We start from the raw sequence: 18675 nt of genomic DNA, 5'->3' as shown, positions 1-18675 counted from the left end.
CAAACTAAATATGATCCAGCATGATTCTTTTTCCTCAGTCACAATATGCCAACTTTCTTTCTTGGCCTTATACCCTGTTCTGAAGTATTTCCTCTTGCTCTCTCCCAGTTCATCAGAGCTGCAGGTCTGGGGGCAGGAGGAGGACTAGCTCTGTCTGCAAAGCTCTTTTTGTCTTCTTGAACCTTAGGGCACACAGCTTGCTAGAGCTGCCTGCTGCATTCCAGCAGGTATAAGGGCAGCTCTTTGAGTCTGTAGGGGTGGAATACAGGATTACAAAACATCAGCTAGCTAATAGATTTTCAGTACTGTCTGCGTCTTTCAAGCTCCCATGGTCACCTTATGCCAAAAGAGAAACTGGTTGTTTTCTCTTTTCCTTGCCTTTTGTGTTGTATTTCACAAGGCTTGAGTGATTTCTGTGGCTGAATTCAAAGAATTGTAAGATCAGTAAGTTTGAAAAGACCTCTAAGATTATCTAATCCAAACATCCACCCACCACCAATATCAGCCACTAAACCATATCCCTAAGTACTACATCTGCCCTTTCCTCAAATGCCTCCAGGGACAGTGACTCTACCACTTCCCTGGGTAGCCTGTGCCAGTGCCTAACTGGTCTTTCTGAGAAGAAATTCTTAACATCTAACCTGAACCTTCTCAACTCAGTGCACGCTTCTAAAAGAACTGGTTAATAGAAAGACTATGTAGAAATCTTTTGCTGCAAGATTTGAAATATTTATTGCATTAAAAGCAGGGATTAACAACATCATTCTTTAATGACGATGTCTAGGTGACAAGGCCAGCACTAAACAATATCTTCTGGATATTTCATTCAGGGTGCTCAGATTCCAGAAAAATCAGTGAAGGACTCCTTTATAGATGGGAGCTACATTGGTTTAGATACGGAGAGCAGCATTTCCCAGTTTATTGGTGTAACCAACAGGACTGCTGCTGCTGGAACAGGTTTCCTAAGCTGATTGAACTCAGTTGTTTCTTACAAAAAATGGAGGCCACAAACCTGTCAAAAGTGATACTCATGCCTACAAGCAGGATTAAATCTGAGACAAGTTTGGGGATATGTTTGATGTCAACAGAAGTTCATTATGGGTGGTAGAACACATAGATGAATTAAAAAATGAAATGCCATTGGCATTTATTCCTTCTACATTAAAACCAGAAATTCTTCAATCATAATATAATCTTTTGAAAAGTCAAGAGCAGAGTGCAGAATATATTAGAAGTGAGTTTGACCCTAAGGATTTCGGGAATGATAATGTCACGGCTCCCTAAATGTAAGTAGTGCTGTTTTCCTCTGCCCCAGAATTAAATATTCAATTTAAATGTTAGTCTGCATGATACAGTTTGTTCAAGTCATTTGCTCTGAGTTAAGGAAAAAAAAACAGTTTTATTGTAATAATTAATTCAAAGAAAAGATTTATTATTGTGCTGAACATGATCTTTGCTGGCAATACTTAATAAGTCATTAATTAATATCACTGCTATTAAGAACGCAGCGATATTATCAATGGAACTGTACTTGTAGAGAGGTATAGGGAATTGCAGATGCTATATGGTGTTCCTCAGCTGTAGTAAATCAAGGTGCAGACCTCTCTGCCTAATCCAAGTGGGTGTCAAGTGAAATACTGAATTCCAAACTGAATACTGCAGATTCCCTGCATGGAGAGAGCTGGATACTTTAAACACTTCCAGAGGGAGTGAGAATCTTTCTGCTTGTTCAGGCAGCTAAGATGAGACCCAGGATAATAAAATAAGGAGAGCCCAGGCCTATTCTCCAGCTTTTATAGCCGTTGCACAAATTAGCCACAGCTGTGTCATTAAAGTCTCTCATACTCTTCTTTTTCCTTACTGAAAGAACAGGCTAGCTACTGTCACCTACTGGAAGCGCCCACACCAACTCCTGGAACACCACCAACCAGCCACAGTTTGGAAACATGACAGAGACATGCCAACAAACAAGTAGTGTGGATGGTTGGATGCCTATGCCCTAGTACTGCTTTGTCTACTTCCAGGGCTTAAATTAGTAAGACTAGATCCCATTTTACATAACAGAATTCTCAGCCTGGAAAAAAGAAAACTCTGAGGAGACTTTACAGCAGTACCTTCCAGACTTCCAGTACCTGAGGTTAAACTACAGGAAAGCCGGGGAGGAACTTTTTATAAGGGCATGTAGCGACAGGATGAGGTGAAATGGCTTTAAACTGGAAAAGAGTAGATTTAGACTGGATATCAGAAATAAATTCTTTGCTGTGGGGGCGGAGAGACACTGGAACAGGTTGCCCAGTGAGGTTGTGGATACCCCTTCCCTGGAGGCAGCCAAATGAGGCTTTGAGCAACCTGATCTAGAGGAAGGTGTCCCTGCCTATAGCAGGGGGTTGGAACCAGATGATCTTAAAGGTCCCTTCCAACCCAAACCATTCTATGATTCTTTGATTCTATGAAACCGCATCTCACCTTTCCACAGTCAATTCACCATGCATTGGAAGTCCCAGAGTATTACATTCACTTGTTTTGACTCCCAGAAAATTGGAACAGTGATTATATCTACTGCAGCTGCACTGGTAGCTTAGTGCAATAGCTCCAGGGAAGTAATGGTTTTAGAATGCTACTGGTCTTATAAAGCAGGAAGATCTCACTCTTCTCTAGCTCTGTTTTTCCCACTGAGACACAGAGACTTACCCAATGTTGCCTTCTTCGGTTGGTTTAGATTTTAATATGAATTATGAAGTGGTATGAATCTTCATTCTATGATTCTATGATTCATTGTACTCTTTAATTTCACGTGATACATTTCTTTTCTTCCAGGCGTCCTTCTAATAAAAGTCCCCAGAAAACTCCTGATGTTTTTAGAAAAGGAAACAAATTCTGGCTTATTTATGACCATTCTATCTCTGTTGATCCATTGGCATTCCTTCCTGGATTGTGTGTGAATTACACTATGCACATTTGAAGACCAGTATATTTAGAAGGCTACTCACCCTGTGCAGAACTTGCAGCTGTAATGTTAGAGTCTGGGTTGAAGCCACACAGAGAATTTGGCCCTTAATACTGTTTTAGAGTGAAAGATGTTGTTTGAAGATCAACACTGAGACACTAGACACCCTTCTATATATCCAAAAGCTAGTTTTACAAACTAAATAAAATTTTTTTGTTTGAAATTATTCCAGCCAAGAGCTACAGTATTGATGACATAACTTCAACACAGACAGTGGCTTGAACATTCCCAGCTGGATCTCCTACTCCCAGCAGTCAGACGGGCAGCTTATGTAAAGATGATAAGCACCTCCTGACTGCCTACTTTCCTTGCCCACTTAGTAAAGTATGTCCCTGCAGAGTCTGAACTAAAAGCCATGTGAAGTTTATGGACACTTTGCATCAATGCCTGTAGATGTTGCATCATTTCAGGATTTTTTTTTAATCCCAGGCAATCATCAAGCACATTTTATAACTAATCATCAAGTGCTTTTACCTACAACTACAGCTGGGATGAGAGAAGAAGCCAAATAACCACAGTGACATACTTTGTACCACTGAGTACAAGTACTCCTTTGGCCACGGGTCATGACTCATTGGAGTCATGTGAAACCTGCCACTGTGTGTAAAACTTACCACAAGTAAGAGTACCTCAGGTTTTTAACTTTTTGGCTAGCAGGCTGTGGCCACTCCCACTGTGAGTTTCATGGTGTCCAGTGGAACTTTGGAAATCTCTGCATCCAAGTCAGCTCTTCCAGGAATCAAACAAATTGTTCCAGGGAGACTAAGTATTTGACCATGAAACAAGTCCCACTCTTCACTTAACTGAGGCTAGATGCTCAGATTGTTTGTACCTTTTGACTACGTTCCACAAAACAGGCCATAATAAGCAGCCAGATTACTCCTTTGAAAAATTTTCCTTCTGAAGTTTGACTGTATTCTGGGGTGCTCTTTATGCAGTCCCTTTATAGCAAAGCAATGACACAGGAGAATATGACCCTGCAAAATATAAGTCAAATGAATTACATCCAGATTGCCTAATGTCTTTGAAAAGTCACTACAGAGGAAATCATGTATTTATGACCAATGTGAGAGATCATAAGGGAAAACACATTGCTCATGTTGTTTTACATATTGTCAATCATAGTTCAAAGTCTTTAATTTAAGAACAAATATGAAAAAATTCCTTTAGTCACAACAGCCTTATTTTATCCCACTTGGCTTCCAGTAGCCAGCTGAAGTACCCAAGATAGCGTCTTAGTCATGAAATGCCTGTTTTTGTGACATGGCACTAGGCCTGGCATGTATTATAGCATACCCATTGTAGGGTGTAATTGTACATCAGTATTGAACAACTGATCCATAAAACGATGAATCAATGTTTTTTGAAAGTCATACTGCTTAACTAAAGTGACACACTGCTTCTAATTTATTTGCTATGTAACACTACAGACTTTATTCCAACATTTCTCCTTACCTTTTCATTCAATGTATTTGAGATGTATTTTTTATTAGGTCTTGTTTGTACAACAGTGCTATGAGGCCAATTCTAAGCAAGACTGAGAAATTCTATCCCAGCCATTTCAGGGTAAGACAAAATTTTGAACCAGCAATCCTTGAGTTCATCTGTAATAATGAGACCAAAGTTCTTATGCTCAACAGAATGTCCACATTTACTGGCCAGCTACAAACATTTCAGTTGTATTAGATGGTTTAATCTCATCTAGACTAGGGCCATGCTGGAATTGTAAGTACCTCATCTTAGCTAGTTATATAAGCTACATCTTTCCAGTAAATGAAACATGGTCCATTCCTTTGTCATTATTGAGAACAGTCCCTGGCTAGTGCTAGCTCCTGAAATATGTCCAGACTGCTTTGGAGTGTGCTAGTTGACCCAAGCCAAAGCTACACCAGGGAGCATCACAACAATTAGGCAATACAGACAACTGTATGCTGAAGGTTGAGCATGTACACTAGCTTTAAGTACTTCATTTGCTGAAACATAGCCATAGCCATTGAAGAAAAGACACTTCCAGAGTTTGTTACAGCTTTTTGTAACTCTCTACAACAGATGAGATGAATCTGCTGTTGAAGGTATCTGCAATGACTGTGATGAAATCCAATGAATATACTGAAGGAGGTTAAATTTCAGGTTTAGAATAAGATGTAGATCTTTTTCCATTGTTCCCCATGGATGGAGTATGTTAGTCCTCTTTGAGGTGTGCCCAAGACATCTGTGCAAGTTTTACGAATATGGAACATGACCTGTGGAGCTTCACACCATTCTGAAACAGCACCTGCCAGCCATGTAACCAATCTCCAGTGGCTCTGTGTGACTATTTTAGACACAGAAACAAAAGTTACAGCTTGAGATAGGGCCCAACGTAGTAGCAGCCCTATACTAAATACACATATAACACAGATGTTGATGAAGAGTAGAGGAAAAGAAATTCTATAAAGACAGGAGAAGAGTTGTATTTAGGCTTACAATCTGATATTTTAATATGCTAATTTAAAAACTGTAGAATTGACCTGAAATGATGGAGACTAGATTTACATGACTGCATAGAAGTATATGTGCATACACAATTTTATTTAGTGTAAATGTACTTAGCTTCATTTCTGGTGAATTTCTTGTGGATATCTGCATTGTATAATTTACTCATGTGTTTTGCATTCCTCAATGATATCGAGTAAATTCTTTGGTCAACTTCTATAAACACTGCTTAAATCATAAATGAATCAGACATCTCAGATGGCCATTAAGCTTGTGCCTGTGGAAATATGAACGTTTTATATTTGCTGGCATGTGGAAAAGGTCATTATTTATTCTTCCTAGCCAGCTAGATGTATGAAATTTTACTTGCTGGAATGATTCCTTGGCATTTCCTAACATCATGGAACATGCTAAATATTTCTTTTTTTAATGGAAGACAAAAATGGACTATGACTGTGTTGCAAATGTTAGTTGGAAACAATTTGAAATAGAGAACTAAATGTCCATGTTTATCCAGGAAAGGTAGATGGAAACTTGGAACCACAAAGGTATTTTCAACTGAGGAGGTCTGCATGAACCATTAAATACTACTGCATTATTCTCTCAAAAGTTTTGGGCCTCATCCTTTTTCAAAGCTAATGGCAAAGCTCCCATTAACTTCAATGGGAATAGAGTCAGATCATAATCCCAAAACTCTTATCTCCCCTGGGTATCTAAAAAGATCTAATTGATTAAAAACCTGCTTCTAACCCCTCCAAAATGGATTTTAATGGGTTTTCCTGTTTTCCATGAGGTTGACTTCAGTAGTTAGATCTGTTGACTTACTTTTTAAAACAAAGGCATATATTGTGTGTGGCTGTCCAGGGAATAAAGGATTCCTTGAAAGCCATATTTTAAATAAGATCTTCTGGAATTTGATATTTTCTGCTTGTGAGTAGGTGAATACAATAACAGCCAGAAAAACACTTAAAGCCTCAAGAGCCACAACATCCTTTACTGAGCCCTTCAGTAGGTATCAGTGGGAATGGCCCTCCTGAAGCAGAAGAGTTCTGTTTCCAGAGGAAAGGGCTCTGTGGTAATAGATTTTAATGTACTGGCAGGATCTGGGGAACTGCTCTGGATTTTAGCTATGTTGAATTACCCTACATAAAAGCCTTTTATTTCTCAGCAAGGAGGCAGGGATCTGAAGGGATGATGAATCTTAATGTTATTCTTAACAGCTGAAACTTGGGTGGATATATAGAATCATAGAATCATAGAATCACATGGTTGGAAACGACTTGCAAGATCATCCAGTCCAACGGTCCTCCCATTACCTTTGCTACCACAAGCCTCTAAACCATATCTTGTAGTTCCTCATCCAGATGCATCTTGAACACTGCCAGGGCACCACCTCCCTGGGTAGGCCATTTGACTGTATTGGTGCTACCTGAGAAATTAAAAAAAAAAAAAAAAAAGTGTTATATTTTACTGGAGTAACTATAGCTTGATTTCCTCATCCACCTTATGCACCAACCTTCAGATTATTGTGCAACAGCCTGTTAGGTGATGAGATATTCCAGCTAAAGGCATGCCTGTTACAGGGCCAACAGCTATGCTGTACTGCAACTCAGGTATATATCAGCAGTTCTGGCAACTTTCAATGTGGAGTCTTGTGTTTTTTCCACTGACCAGCAGTGTCTGGTGCATTCAGTAGGCTGTTCTGGTGGGGAAAAGGCCACAGCATCACTATTCAGACAGGCAGGAGCTGTGTCTTTTATTAATGATCTACCTTAAAAAGAATTTTTTTTTTAAGAAAAAAAAAAAGTACACTATTTAAGACTTGGAGGCTGTCAGGCTGGAATTCATAAAGTTTAAGGGCAGAAAGTATGACTAGGACCTTTTCTTTTGGCTTCACTAATAATGCAGCCTGGAGGACCACACATACATTTCTTCATCTTTCTCATACCTTTATAAAGGTGTATCTACTCTTAATTAAATGCAGAAACTGTGGATCACTTTGACAGGGCAATATTCACTGAGAAAATACCTTGTAATGTATCTTAAGAGATATGAACAAAGAAATGTGGTTCTTGATCTTTCTTTAGAATTGACATAACTTTTTCCTTAGAAATCTGACTGTGCATTTCCTTTGACATTTCTATTGCAAAATCGTGGTGTTAGTTGTAACACTATGCTACAGTCAAGCTGTTAGCAGCCCAGGTATGTAGGAACTCTGATGCTCCAGAAATGAGGAAAACAAAATTAATTAGGCTGTTTATAAAATCAATTTAACTTGCAAAGATTTGAGGGTACTATTGAAGTACTTAACAAAATGCTGTTATAAAAATTAAATACTGCAAAAATGTGAATTTCATTTTGAAATGGCGAGAGAATTAATCACATACGAATATACATTGCTCTTTGTGTGTGTTTAGTCAAAGGATAACCATAAGTACTCCTCTGAGACATTTTTGTTATGTTTCTGTGTCTGATTTACCTATTATTTCTCAACATCTGAAATGAACATTAAGTTATATAACTTTTACATGCTTTTACTGTATATAACCCAAGTTACATAAATTCCAGGCCTTCTGACTGTTTGCAATCTTTAAAATGTAATGAGCTGAAAGATTAGCTTTGAGCCCTGGGGCCGGATTGATGTTTTGCTTAACCATTCAGCTGAGAACAGCTTTTAGAGGGATAACTTGTGCTGCATCACATCAATAATAAAACTAAAGACCTAGATCCAAGCAGCTATGAATGGGAATTTAGTCTCTCAAAATGTTATAAACTTAAATGAAACAAGTCTTAAACAGAAGGCAGCTGCAGGCACTGGATCTAAACTGCATTAAGATGACATAATATTCTTTTGGAAACAATAAGGCTTCCATTGACATGTTCTATAAGACAATCCCTCAATGGAAATGAATAACTGAATTACCATACTGTGATGAAATATGACTCATTCTGAAATACAAGTCTCAGTGGGGTTTCAGCATCTGAGAAACAGATTCATAAGTAAGACTGTCAAACAGAATGCTCAGTTACAGGGATATTCTCTGATTAGCTACCATTCAGAGAAATACAGACGAAAGAGTAAGATTTTCCACTGGTGGCAGAGGAAGTATGACAGGGAGAACAGAAGGCTGAAACTGCTAATATTGAAGATGTTTCTTTTATACACATATCTGCACGTCCAGAACTGATAACACTATTCTTCCGTTCTATCAGGACAAACTCTTACAACTCCTTTAAGATTCTTGCTATGACAATTCTTTCCACTGCTGCAGTATGAAATGCTATTAACACTTTGTTTCAGTTTTGCTCTTAACATGCATCATTTTTGTCAGCACAGTGATATTTTTGCATGCTGAACGAGAAGCTGCTTTGAGCAAACAAAATGTTGAAGACAGAGATCTGCTTGTGTGGAACCAATCTTGGTTAGTTGCATTTGGAGCATAACTATGAAATACTTAAAGATAGATTTTTTTCTTTCTTCTAGAATTATTTCGTTTCTAGACACTCACTTAGGGCCTGAGAGTTCATGGCAACAGAGGAATCATGAAGCAGAAATGTGCCACAAAAAGGCACTTCCAGGCTTGTGCTGAAATGTTGATGCCTGGGTAAAATTTGATGCCCTGGGATAAATGTTGATGCCCTGGGATAAATGTTGATGCCCTGTTAAAAGATCAGGTGAGTAGGACTGACACATTCCTGGTCAGACAACAAAAGAAAAAACAATTTGTTCTGTTTTTTAAATCTGAGTCTGATTGATGGCCTGATCACAGCAACTTCAATTAGGTGGTTAATTTTTGCAAGGAGTTCTAAGTTTGTCTTTGGTTGGTTCACAGTGATGCAGCAAGCACTTGTGGACTGGATCAAGGTGCACACCTTACTTGATCACATCTTTGAGTATTGTTCAAGCTTCTATGTCTTGTGCAAAGGCTTTACAAAAATCTTCTGTCACACAGACCTGAGTCCTAACAGGATATGTTTGTGCAGTCAGCTCTGCCATAAGCAGTAGGCCCCATTTGCAGGGTGAACAGTCAGTCAGTACAGGGAGTTAGATATATGAAGTAGGAGGACCATTCATGATGCTTTTGGTGTTTTCAGGACTCATTGTTCCACTGCCACACAAAGTGCCCATCTTGGTGCATGAGCATAACCTGACTTGAGGGATGGAACTTGAATAGGCCACAGAGCATTTCTTTCTCACAAATAAAGAAATAATGATTGGGGATGTGAAGGCTGAGGGTACCCTTGGCTGTGTCAACTATGAAATCGAGGAATTTAAAATCAGAATGGCAGTCTCCTAAATCCACAGCAATTCTCTCGTGCAGGAAGTCTAGTTGGTGTGGTAGAAGACCAGTGCAGATGAACAAGGAATATCTGACTGACCCAAAATGAAAAGAGCAAGGGAGTGCACAGAAGATTAAAGCAGGGAGGAGCCACATGTGAGGAATGTACCGAAGTAGACAGAGTATGCAATAATGCAATAATTATGAAAGCAACTCCAAGTTGGAGTTACAACTAGCAAGAAAGGCAGGATGATGGGTTTCTGTAAATACACTGGCAACAAAAGGAAGTCTAAGAAAAACATGAGTACACTGAAGAAGAGGAAAGGTTGAATAAGGAGCTTAGAAGCAAATTGGACTTACACCAGGCCATAATTCAAGAAGGGCTATATTCAAGAGTGCTGGAGAAGACAGGCCTCATTGCAAAGCTGTTGTTCTGGGAGGACTATGGAAGAGGTTTCTAGAAAAAGCCAAAATCATATCTAAACAAGATGGATAATCTTGGGAATGATAGGCTCGTCAGCATGACAGTTACTGCTAACTTTACAGGTGATACTTAAATGGGCAAAGCTGTCCAGCAGTGTACTGCGGAGTGACCTTGACAGCTCAAACTAAAATCTACACTATTTGAACAAGGGACTGTCCACTGTTTGGACCAGGAGAAAACTACAACCAAATCAGCACAATACAGATGTACTCTCCAACTCTTCTTTCTGACGGTATGTGGAAATAGTACATAGCCTCTATAGGAGTTCTAAGTTAGGAGTCTATTGCCACAGTTAGGAATACTCTGACAGTGAACAGGCTTTAAGCAATTTTCAAATATACTGATGTTTTCATGTGATTGTTTGGAACAACACCAAACTAGTCCTTTAAGTCTCTGCATTAACTTTCCATCTGAATTACTAATGATGTCCTTGGTGTCTAAATCCATGTGTTATTCAGTAACAGCATTTCACTGAAATGACAAATTTTATCTTATGTTCCTGTTTCCCCAAAACTACCTCTGAATTAGATTTGGGGTGTGAAAAGAGATATTTCTACATGCCTATCACCAGTGAACAGGGAGATTAGCCAAGACCTTGAGATAATGATTATCGCCTGTGGTCTAGTTTGTTAAAGCAATTAGAGTTACTAATGCTGAAATGTGAAGAGAGACGGCGAGTTTCATTTTGTATTCACAGAATACACTGCTGCAGAAGACTAAAACTTGCTTTCTGCTGTTCTTTGTGAATTCTTTTTTTTTTTTCTTTTTTTTTTTTAATTCTTACTGGAAATAGTGTGAAAACTGCAGCTGGTACAAAAAGTCTCTTGAACAAGTACCATGAGAATATTTTCAGCAGGAGAACAATGAGGTATCAAATACAGCTGTGCTTTATATTCAGGTCTGCAAAAAACGGAACTAAATTTACTTTCCTTCAATACCCTTGGAATTGAATATAAGGGAAAATTCAGATGTTATCCTGAATGCAAATCAGATTTGAATTTATGCTGTATATGAAGGGCAGAGATTAATTCAGTCATTACAGATCTGTGGCCTTTTTGTCTGTATAATATCATTTTTGTGAGACCCAGGAATTCTCCTTCTGTGCTTTGAAAAGTACCGTAAAGATTTCCTAAGAAGTTTATGAATGTAATCACATCACCTTCCACTTCAATTTAAAACAGATACCATATGGAAATCCACTATTGACAGCAGTTTTGATCATTTGGTTAATAGCATTTGCTACCATTTGTCAAATATTTCTGTCTGTGAAAGAATCAGCCAAAGAAAAATAAGACTCATAAAATCTTGATTTGGGAATACTTCAAAACACACAAAGCAGACTTGATTGTACTAAGAATGCTTCAACTGCAACAATATTTCTTGTAATGATTTCATAGAATTTCCTTCCATCTCTGGATTTTAACATCAACAAACTTTGTGAAGAAAAAATGTAGGATTTGGTATGCTGACAAAGCTCTGCAGCTGTTGAAAAAAAAAAAGCACAATAAAATAACTGTTGATCTTTACATGAAAACGCCTGCATTCCCAGTTCACCATAGTTGTATTTAGTGCTTTGCAAGTAGTGAACTATCAAAGATTTTACTTTGACTGGAATTAAAAGTGCAACAGATAACTGCTTGTTATAAACTGAAAGTATGCTAAATTACATCTTTCAACTGTTTTTTGGCATACGGTTCTTTGTTATATGGTAAAAAGCAATTTAAACTGTCTTTACTCTTCAGCACTAGGTCACTGGCTCAAATATGACCTAATCAGTAACGACTGTGAGTCATTTCCATGTGATGGATGCTTAATAGCTTGCATAAAATGCACTGGTAGACACTGTGAAGTTTATTGGATAAAGGTTCCTGCATGAAAAAAATCCAATAGCACAAGTCAGCAGGTCTGCTTCCACTTTGAAAAGGAAGAATGAACTGAATGGGGCTAGGGGCAATTGTGTGTTTATCAGATTAAAAATTTACCAGATTAACGCGATCTAAGATGGAATCACTATTTCTTCTTGAGACTGGGTGATTGATGTAGATTTAGGAGGTACAAATTTTATTGGCTTTCCACCACTGTCCTAGTGCATGAGGAACCAGTTATTTCTATGACTGGTCTAAAGAACAAGAGCTTCAAGACGGATTTCTGTGTGTTCTTAGGCTCAAATACAGTGCAATATTTGAAAGTAAAACATCTACGGAACACTAATGATAATCAAATACTGATATTTTAATTGGCAACAAAAGAACCCTATATATTTAAATTCCTTGCTCCAAATATTGTAATATTGATGTCTTCCTTACTGATTGGCTTTTCTTATAATAAGCAAATATTAGATTTTCTAGTAACATAGATCATTATAATCTCAGAATGTATCTACTTCTGCAGTTGAACTTGCAAAAGTATTAGTACAATTCTGAATATATTATAGTACCTGGAAATACGATTAAGGCTATTTTAGCTATAGTGGGATGATATTTGGCCCTTAGGTGTGCTTTCTCTAACTTCTTGATGGAAAAAGAGACTTCTCTTGTGTTTTACATGAACATGCCCTTTTTTTTTTTTTTTTTTTTTTTTTTCCCAGATGTCTTTGTTAGCACAGAATACCCTGGCTCTGCACAGATTCCAAACTGAGTAATATTGTGGTCAGATCTTGAATAACCCCATTGCTCCCAACGCAATCATACTGAAGTATGATCTTCATCTCTTCCTCTGCACAAAAGCATTGAATTGAGAACAGTTTTCAATTTCTTCTCAAATACATTAATTTAAAAGCACTTCCTCAATAAGAAAGACTTGAATCACCAAATACCTTTGTACCTCATGGGAGACATAGTAATTGAACATTATATTGAACCAATCTTAGGCTTCTTCAGAGCACAGACAAAATTGAATTTTGTCATCTTGATGGATAATGCATCTGTAGCGGGTTGGCCTTAGCTTACAGTCAAACACCTACACAGACACTCACTCATTCTCCCCACCCAAAGGAAAAGAAGAGATAGAAGGCATGTAGATTGAAATAAAGACAGAGATCACTTGATGTTGCAGGCAAACAGGTTCAGCTCTGGGGAATTTAATTTATTGCCAATAAGTGTAAATATTTGAGTACTGATCGGGATATTGAGAAAGAAAGAAAATGAAACAAACATTTGCACACTTAAGGATTCTCTCTTTTATTTCCATCCTACCAGCAGTATGAGGCCAGATATCCTCTATTGTACTTCCCAAACTTGCAGACTGTTTGGTTTAGATCTTGGCAGAGGAGGGCCAGGTGATGGTGCTCTGGAAATTTCAGATCACTGACTTTCAAAGGAAGAAACTAAATTTGTCAAAGCCCAGAACCATCTCACCATTATATCTTTCAGTTTGAGCAATTTCAGAAGTTAGATTATGACAGCTAAATCACTTCTTAATATTAACTTAAAAAGAAACCTGTCTTTATTGTATTGCTTATCTGTTCTCTCTCCAAATATATTTATGGAAGTAATTAGTATAAGGCATAGTGCTGAGCATCCTTGCTCTGGGAAAAAGATAAATGTTTCAGAAATAAGTTGCTACATACCCATCAGTCTTGTTTGCCACAGTCCTGTTAATCTTACACGCCACTTGACTTACTTATATTACATCATCTTCTCTCTTTAAATGAAGATTATCCAAGCATCTAGAGTAGCTACATTCTTTAATCTATATGGGACTTTCTCTACATCTGTTTTATTTACTTTTCTTTCTTTCTGTTCAGTTCCAGGTATTTTACCACTCATGACCATTCAGCTTTTGATTTTCTGCTTCACTTTCCAGTGCTTTCTCCACAGACCCATTGAAATTAGTACTGCATTTTTTCCAGGATTCAGATGGGGCAGTGTGCACACCTCTGTTTCTCTTTATTGTTTATCTCATTCTATTTGCTTCAAAGAAAGATTTTTCTCCTGTTCATAGCACCATGGACTCCTTGTAAATCGAGTGGAACATTTCATTATGAATAGAATAGTGAACAAATCTTGGTTCACCAAAACAACACAGCACTTGCTGAACTCACATTGTTCTATTACCTTTCCAAAATAACTCTATTTAAAAGAGCTTCCTCTGTGACTCATTAACACTTTTGCTTTTGGTATCACTGAAGCTTAACTCCATTCAGCATAACTCATGGTTATTCTCAAAGCAAATGTTTAAGTTTTGCCAAAGAGATGGGTCTATCTGCTTTACTATAATGAGAACAATATATAGATTGTGTGTACATTATAGGGAAGAAGAGTATTTTTGACAGACAATTCACTGGAAACTAACGCAAGGTATGGCATGCATAATCATTCTTCCTGCTACTAGGTAAACTAACAACATTTATTGCACAGTGATAGATGAAGATTAAAATATAACTAATTAGATACAGCAGTCAGTTTGAGAGAGTGAAAAGAAGAAGCTCATCTGCCTTCCAAACAAAATGGATGGCACAGGGAGAAAAACTTAAGGCAATGTTATTCTGTCCTGTGGCAGTCAGTCACTATGACACTTTGAAACAAGCTGGAAATTTTCCATAAAAGTAGTTTTAATGACAAATGAAGTTTTCTTGCAGATCTCTACAGAACAACACTGTTTTTATTGATTAAAGCAATGTATAGCAGTAATTAATAAGTATGCTTTTAGCTGTGTGGTATATTTTGGGTACTATAAGCCACCTGTAAGCCTCAAAGCTTTTGCTTGCCATAATAGATGACACTTCCCATAGGGCATCATAGCTTCCCCTCTCACTGCTTTGCTGCAGGACAATATGGAAGTTGAGGCCAGGCAGTCTGATTTAGAAGAAAGAATGATGCAGATGCCCATATGGCACCTGTGGTCAGACTGACTGTGATTTATTTGAAATATCTCTGCAATGGCCATGTAGGTTGTAACTATTTTAGTATATGAAAAAGTACCAGTATCCAAGCAAAACACTGAAATTTGATCATATCTTAAATTATGAACAGAATGTTTGATGTACTTTCTGCAGGGGCCATCTAAGAGACTCCTAGGCAGTTCCAAGTCTTGGCCTGAGAGTTAGCATGGATGAAGCCCAATTCTCAAGAGAGAATGATTATGACAACTTATTTTGTTTTGTGAGATACAAATGTGGCTTAGACTGTAATGGTTGCCCTTCAGGTCAGAGAATTCATTCCAACATCATTTAATTATGTTGGTACAGATGTAGCCTTACTCTGATGTGCCTCAGCCACGACAGTACAAGAATATGCATTTTTTTGGCAATACTCTACCTTGAATTTACATCCCTGTATAAAGGAGAGAGGAAGGTATAGTTGAGGGATATTGAAGGGCTTTTACTTTAATGACAACGCTGGGTCCTGGTGTGTCAGCAGTTTGTGCTTTTTTTCTTACTACCGACTTCATAACAAGATGCCTTTCAGGGGTGGTACAGTAGCTCGACAGGCTGAAAAAAATATTCTCCTGAGGGGTTTCTGGGACATAAAACTGATGATGTCTGTATGCCAGGGGCCATCTGAAATTATTCTCTTAGTACAATTTGATCTGTAACTAAATGCTGAATAAAAGCACTCTCGAATTATACAGGATCTTTTGAAATAGCTGCATATTGAATCCCTCTAAATTTAGCATTGAAGAGACAAAACTTCCAGCTAAACTAGCTCCTGTTGAGTACTGAACTTGAAGTGCCATCCTCAGCTGAGAGTCATTGCTACCAACCTCATTTAAATTCCCAGCAGATCTTGTTCAACCTTACAACAGGATGAGGGTGGGGAAAATAATGGCAGTAGAGAGGAAGCCAGGGAAGGAAGTCGTTTCCTGACTCTTCAGAGCTAAGTGTCTGGAAGTGATTCAAAACCCTTGCAGTTCCCTGTAGCTCAGCAGTACACCCCTTCCCCCATCAGATCTAGGGCTTTAAACTAGATTTGGTGGGGGAAGGGGATGTACTGCTGAGGAACAGAGAAGAGTCAGGGAACATTGTCACTTTAGTAAGCAGCAGGGAAAAACCCCAGATTTGTCCCAGAGGTTTTTGGGAGGATTCCTCCAGGAAGGTAATGTGGCTGGAAGCCCAGCTGAGCCTCAGTACCAATCAGTGCACACAGCACGTGAAATAAGCAGGAGGAATTAGAAACTGTAGTGCAATTGGAAACCTGTGATCTTACTGCTATCACAGAATCATGGTGGGATGACTCACATAACTGAAATATCATGATTGATGGCTATGAGCTTTTTAGAAGGGATGGAGGAGGTAGGAGAGGTGAGGGAGTTGCCCTGTATGTTAAATGGATAGAGTGCAAAGAGCTGTGTTTGAGAAACAGTCATGAACAGGTTGACAGCTTGTGAGTTAAAATTAGGAACCTGGAGTCCACTGATGACAACTTACTGGTTGAAGTATTGGACAGGCCCTTTGGAGTTGAACCGTGGACTTGGTGCTCACTGATGCAAAAGAGATCATAAAAGAGATTAAGATCAGAGGCAGCCTAGGCTGCAGTGACCATGTCCTGGTTGAGTTCGTAATCTTGAGAAATGCAAACCCGACAAAGAGTAGAGCCAGGATCCTGAACTTCAGGAGAGCGAACTTCAGGTTATTTGAAGAATTATTGGATGAGATGCTCAGGGAAACTGTCCTTAGGGACAAAGGAACAGACCAGAGCTGGAAGCACTTCAAGGATGCCTTTCTGAGTGTGCAAGAGTCTCTCTGTCCTCTAAAATAAGAAATCAGACAGTCAAGGCAGGAAACTAGCATGGCTGAGCAAGGACCTTCTGGTCAGGCTGAGAGAAAGGAAAGGAAAAGTATAAGCAGCGTAAGCAAGGCTGGGTGGCCAACAAAGAATATAGGGATGTTGTCTGGATGCAGTGGGGATCTGGGAAGCAAAATCTCTCCCAGTGTAAGAGTGCAAGTCCAAGACTACCCATGAGGATGAGTGTGTACAAGTCTCTGGGGCCAGATGACGTGTATCCCACCGCTCTGAAGGAACTAGATTATATGATTCCTTGTTCTCCATCATATTTGAAAAATTGTGGCTGTCAGGCAAAGTCCCCAGTGATTGGAAAAATGGAAGTATCACTCCTGTATTCAAGAAAGAAAGAAAAGAAGACCCGTGGAACTAGAGGTTGGTGAGCCTCACATCTGCCTGGGAAATCATGGAGTGGATCCTCTTAGAAGAGATGTTAAGGTGCATGCAAGATATGGAAGTGATGTGAGACAGTCAGCATAGCTTCACCAAGGGCAGATCACACCTGGCCAATCTGTTGGCCTTCTATAATGGAGAGACAGCATCAGTGGACAAAGGAAGAGTTACTGATGTAATCTATTTGGACTTCTGCAAGGCCTTTGATGTGGTCCTGCACAACATTCTTGTCTCTAAATTGGAGATATGGATTTGAAGGCTGGACTATTAGGTGGATAAAGTATTGGTTGGATGGTTGTAGCTAGAAGGTTGTTGTCAATAGCTCTATGTCCAGTTGGAGGCTGGTTATGAGTGCAAGGTATTGCATTTGGGTCAAGGCAATCCCAGATATAAGTACAGACTGGGAGAAGAACTCACTGAGAGCAGACCTGAGGAGAAAGACTTGGAGGTCTTTGTGGTAAAAAGCTGGACATGAACCAGCAGTGTGCTCTTGCAGCTCAAAAGCCCCGAGGTATCCTTGGCTACCCCTCAAAAGAGGCATGGCCAGAAGGGAGAGGGAGGCAATCGTCCATTCTCTACTCCACCCTTGTGAGGTCCCATCAGGAGTACTGTGTGCAGGTCTGGGGATCTTGGTACAAGAAGGATGCAGAGCTGTTGGAGCAGATCCAGAGGAGGATCACAAAGATGATCAAATGGATGGAGAACCCTTCCTATCAAGAAAGTCTGAGGGAGTTGGGCTTGTTCAGCTTGGAGAAAAGAAGGCTCCTGGGAGACTTCATTATGGCCTTCTAGTATTTGAAAGAATCTTATAGGCAGGAGGGGGACTGACTTTTTACATGGTCAGATAGTGATGGAAAAGGGGGGAATGAAAGAAAATACATTTAATTTAGATGTTAGGAAGAAATTTTTTTATTCAGAGGGTGGTGAGATGCTGGAACAGGTTGCCCAGAAAAGCTGTGGCTGCCCCATCTCTGGAGGCATTTAAGGCCAGGTTGGATGAAATGCCAGGCAGATTGATCCACAGGTTGGTAACCTGCCTGTGGCAGTTGGGTTGGAATTAGATGATCTTTAAGGTTCCTTCCAATGTAAGCTATTCTATGATTCCCCAAAATCTATATACTACTACATTTAAATAGACTATCCCTAAATATGCACAATCTCCTACACCAGAGAAAAAATTAGTCGGAGAAACAGATTCATTGAGATCCAAAGAGATTATCAGATGTCTGCATATGGACAGAGTAGGCAGCTGTCTAGAAGACTGTCAGAAGCAACAAAAATCCCCCCTCTGTCTTTGCTTCAGGCTTTGCAGAC

This window comes from Centrocercus urophasianus, unplaced genomic scaffold (assembly GCF_019232065.1).
Source record: "Centrocercus urophasianus isolate 14NV4802_14NV808 unplaced genomic scaffold, USGS_Curo_1.0 seq_10, whole genome shotgun sequence".
Taxonomy (NCBI): Eukaryota; Metazoa; Chordata; class Aves; order Galliformes; family Phasianidae; genus Centrocercus; species Centrocercus urophasianus.
The sequence above is the reverse complement of the archived record's forward strand: the minus strand, read 5'-3'. Positions refer to the sequence as shown.